This window comes from Halichoerus grypus, chromosome 6 (assembly GCF_964656455.1).
Source record: "Halichoerus grypus chromosome 6, mHalGry1.hap1.1, whole genome shotgun sequence".
NCBI classification, from domain to species: Eukaryota; Metazoa; Chordata; class Mammalia; order Carnivora; family Phocidae; genus Halichoerus; species Halichoerus grypus.
Window position 1 is genome coordinate 147,757,790 of NC_135717.1, and position 5,411 is coordinate 147,763,200.

The 5,411-nt window shown below is 34.2% G+C and overlaps 1 pseudogene; it reads left to right on the forward strand.

Moving 5' to 3' along the window:
• The first annotated feature begins 4,192 nt into the window (after positions 1-4,192).
• On the forward strand, positions 4,193-4,261 carry LOC144382434 (U4 spliceosomal RNA; annotated as a pseudogene).
• The last annotated feature ends 1,150 nt before the right edge of the window (positions 4,262-5,411 follow it).

Below are 5,411 nucleotides of genomic sequence, written 5' to 3' on the forward strand. Positions count from 1 at the left end.
GTAGTAAATATTTTCATTGTTAAATGAAAATGAAAGCAGGTATCAAATTGTTCAACTTAAAAAGGTGGAAAGAGGATCATAAAAAAAGTCTAAGGAATAGAAGAGGAGGGGTGCCTGGGTGGCTCAGTCATAAGCGGCTGCCTTCTGTTCAGGTCATGATCCTGGATAAAGCCCTGGCTCAGCGGGGAGCCTGCTTCTCCCTCACCTTCTGCTCCTCCCCCACTGCTTGTGCTCTCTCACTCTCTCTCTCTAATAAATAAAAAAAAATCTTTTAAGAAAAAAAGGACTACAAAAGGAAAGAAATAATAAAGATGAACACAAATATTAATAAATGAAAAAATAGCAATAAAGAGTGAATCTAAGGACCAGATTAAAAAAGCATTAAACAGGGCGCCTGGGTAGCTCAGTTGGTTAAGCGACTGCCTTCGGCTCAGGTCATGATCCTGGAATCCTGGGATCGAGTCCCACATCGGGCTCCCTGCTCAGCAGGGAGTCTGCTTCTCCCTCTGACCCTCCTCCCTCTCATGCTCTCTGTCTCTCATTCTCTCTCTCGCAAATAAATAAAATCTTAAAAAAAAAAAAAAAAGCATTAAACAGTCAAATTTCTAATAAGTCTAATCAAGATAAAGGGTAAATATAAATATATAAAATGAAGAATGAGAAAATAAATATAAAATTTATGAGAAAGTAAGAAATTATAAATAAGACATTTGACATGTGACAAGGTTGAAATATTAAAATTTCAAAACAAGAAACAGGGAGCAAAATTCTAAAATTATTTTTTAACATGAAATCAACCTATAACCTCATAATTAACAGTAAAACAGTAAAACACTAGACACATGTCCATTAAAATTAGAGGCAGTAAAAGTTTACCCGGTATCATGACTGTAATATGACATTATTCTGGGACCCTTCCCCAATGAATAATACTAAGAAGAAAGTAAAAGTCAATTATCCCTTGAAAATGGTTATCGTCCCAGTAAATAAAAAAAATAAAAAAACACTTCTAGAAACAAAAGGAAAATTGATAGAAGAGTCAATGAAGAGGTATACACTAAAGAAGCCTACAAAAATCATTGGTGCTATGTAAGACAAGAAAAATGAACGAAGTAGAAATTTTAATTAGAAAAAATATATATCTAGTTCACAATTGCTAACAAAAACTATAAAAAGTTTATAAACTTTTGCTAATAAAATATATAAAAAGTAAACTTAAGAAACATTCTGGATGTATATGAAAAAAGATCTATAAAATTTCACTAAGCATCTAAAAACAAGACTGTAGTAATTGGAAAACCACACTATGCACTCAGCTTAGAAGGAAAGACTTTAAATAAGAGTTTTCTCTAATTATTAAGTAGGTTTAATGCTATTTAAATCATATCCCAAAGTGACTGTTTTAGAAATTGACAAGATGGTTCCAAAAATTATCAAGAAGAGTGAATGGATTAAAAGATACAAGAAAAGTTTTAAAAAGAAAGTAAGGAGGGATATTTGCTATGACCAATACTAAAAATAATTAAAACTGCAAGAGTTACCAGTAGATTATTATGTAAGAACTGACAGAAAAGTAGATAAATGGAATGAAATAAAATTTCCAGAAACAGACCTTCATGATGATGTTAGACAACAATGAAAGTAGCATCATAAATCTGTTGGGGAAAAGGAGGACAGAGAGTGAGAGGGAAGTTTATTCAATATATAATGCTGAGATTATTGGTTACTTCTTGGGGGGGGGGAATATCATACAACACCTAACAATATACAAAAAGATTAATTCCAAATTGATGAAAGTATTAACTGAAAATAAGATCATAAAACGAGAATACATTTGGTAAAGATTTGACAGAGCTCAAAGTAGAGAAATACCCTTTTTAGTTAATGCCCTTATTTTTTTAATTTTGAAAATTTATCAACACAAAAAGCAGTGAGAATAGCATGAAAAAAATTCCTGTTTCCATTATCCAACTTCAGCAATTAACTACATTTTGCAACCTTTTGTGACATTCACAGACCAAGCTGTACAAGAAAAATTCTACTTACTTGACTGTGTAAACTTACGTTAAAAGAAAAAAGAAATTAAGATCCAATATATATATTCGGTCTTTAAAAAGCTGATGAAGAAGATCTCTTGTGCAAATTAGCTAGATAAAAGTAATCATACTCTATATGAAACTCAACAAAAATAAAATAAATACAGCATCTTCAATTAAATAAGATAAACAGCTACAAATTTAAAACTAAGAAAAATATTTGCCAAACATGAAGCTCTTTGGAGCAAATGAGGGAGGATACAACCTTCCATATTTCAGGGAAGAATATTCAAGGAGTAAATGATGCAGCTCTGTAAGGTCCCAGCATTCTTCACTTTGCCTAATAAGAGACATAGTCATGTGCCAGAGACAGGAGTAAACAAGGCCCTTATGGGGACCCAGTTCCATATAGCAGAACAACAGAGTGCCATTCTGGAAGTCAGTACACTTAAAACTAAGAAACATAGCAAGAAGGAAAAAAAACAAAACAATTTTTGCAGTAGATATGACTATATATTTGGAAAACACAAGAAAACAAACTGAAAAACACGTTAGAAACAATGGGAAAAAAACGTGAATCAGCAGATGGATTACAAAATCAAAATATAAAAGCAACAGCTTTCCATATATAAACCAAAGTGAGTTAGAATATTTAATGGATAAATAGACCTTATTTTCAATAGAAATAACAAAAGAAGATAAAACATTTAGGAAGAAACTTAACAAGAATTATAGAGGGCTTATACAAAGAAAACTTTAAAACCCTACTGAGTCACAGTTAAAAGAATAAATAGAAACACATAACTTGTTTGTGGAAACCAAAATTTCACATTAAAAAGATACTGTCTCTAAATTAATCTAATAAAGCAGTTATGATCAGAAACAAAATATTTGAAAGTAAAATTTTAAGTTTGATCTATTAAAATAAACATGTAGAACTAGCCAAGAAAATTAAGAAAAGAAAATTGAGGGAGGAGCCCTACAGAATATTAAAATATAATAGAGTTATATAAATTAGCTTGGTATAAGTAAAGTAATACACCCATGCCTCTCAAATAATGCAGAAGAATCACCAAGGTGCATGTTAAGTCTGAAATTTCCCTGTGGGTCAAACATTAAAAATTCTGATTTTCTAGGTCAAGACTAGAGCGTGGAAATATGCATTTTTTATGACAAGAGTCCCAGATGATTATAACACAAGTACAAATATCCTTCCTTAACTAATCTACCAATTTAACTAAGGAATTCTACTTTCACCAAGAAACATACCATCTGATGCCCTCTGCATACTGAAAACACAACTAACAAGTTGTGTTCAAAACTGTTTATGCCTATTTACACCAAATAATTTCATAATTTAAACATTACATAAACTCATAAAATGTGTGTTCAAAAAGAAGATTATTTCTATGAAAATAAATATTTTAGAAAAACATAATAGAAGTAAATTGTTGGAAAAAATCTTTTTAACTAGTGTGGATGAGAAAACTGATTAGGACACAAATCATAAAAAGCAAAAGGACTGTCACTCAGATTATTCATAAATGTCTTTAAGATCTTGCCCCACCTCAGAGAAAGATACAAACATTATTAATGCAAAACTGAAGACACAAAAATTAAGAAAACCATAGTCAAAGAAAATGCCTAAGATCTAATTTGAGACTGCAAATAAATGTGCATTCATGTTTTAATTTAAAATATTTAGCATACTATATATTTTTTATTTTCTGCTTTAACCAGTTTTTAAAATTATTATTAACAGAGAAAATACTGTTTCTAATCATGTTGGCTAAGGAGACATCATCTCTAAAACACAATTTGAGAAACACCGTAATAGACAAATAGATGAATGAAACAGAATAGTGTTCAGAGATGAACCAGTTAAATAGGAAATTTGAAAAATATGTATTACAAATAGATGGGGAAAAGACAGATAAATCAATAAAGGGTGTCGAGAAAATCAATTAGTCTTACGGAAAAATACACATCGATCTTTTTTGTATTCTCACAAAACAATAAATTCGAAAAAGAAAAACCAATACACTAATTAACGTCAGAAACGTACCAAAAAAGCACTAAAATTTTAATGCGATTGTAATTCAGAAGATCTTTTAAGCATGACATTACGTATTAGCCTACAGGTGTTGAAACAAGACAGTTTCGCGCGGTGGCAGTAGCGTAGCCAATGAGGTTTATCCGAGGCGCCATTATTGCTCATTGAAAGACAAGACAACAGGCCCCAAACGGAGCCGCTTATGCTAATTAAAGTCCACGTCACCAAAAGGAGACCTAACTTAATTACAGTTTCGGCTTTCCCAGAAATGCAAAGCTAAACCAATCAGGATTCACCTGAACAGTGTCGTTTAAGTATTCCGTCTCATAGACCCCTGCCAGTCCCTAAAGGAAAGTAAATCTGCAATAACCAATCTGCTTTTTTGCCTAATATACCTCCTTGTTCCTGCTCCCTTCTGCCTATAAAAGTCTTTCATTTTGTACAGCTCCTCGGAGCTCCTTTCTACCTGCTAGATTGCGATGTTGCCCAATTTTTGCTCAGATAAACTCTTAAAATTTTTAATCTGACTCCGTTTATCATTTAACAGTTCTGTCAGTAAAAAGGAACCTAACAAAACTCCCGCCAGCCCACCGAGAACAACAAGCCAACTCTGGGTACCTGTTGGGCCCTTGGAGCTTGCTGCTTGCCCGCCGCCTCATGAGGTGCTGAGTCCTCGATCCTCCACAGCTTTCGCTTTAGGAGCTTTAGACTTTATTTAACCATTTCTTTTCCCAGACTGGGTCTGAAAACTGGCACAAGGAAAATTGGGTCCGACTTAAAAACCGGACCGGGTATTGGGCCGGATTGGGTCTGACTTAGAAACCGGACCGGGTGCACTGTCTGACTGCTCCGGCTTGGAAACCAGAAACCAGACCAGTTGCGGTCCGAGGCCGTACTAGCTAAGCTGGACTGGGTCCAGTGTGAAAGCCTCCAGTGAACAAAATTTTGTTTAAAAGCTGAACAAGCAGGTTAACCTTACCAAAGATAATCTTGAATTACAGTGGTCACAGTGGAGAACTTTTAACCTTGATAGGTTTATCCATTTACATACGAGGTGCCCTAGACAAAAAGGGATCTCAGCCAAGCACTCACCATAAAGGGGAGAGGGAAAATTATTTTCCCTACTCTACATTTCTCCTGACCAGGATAATACCTGCTGGGACATTGCACTCACTCCAGAGCCTGTGGACAGGATCCTCGGAAAACAGGCAGAAGCTCACAAAAGGTAAGAATTACCAAAGTCAGCTCTGCTAGATTTCTAGTAGACTGCGTGCCTGGTTGACAGAGGAAGGTAAAATTTCACGTTGTCACCTCCTTTCCAA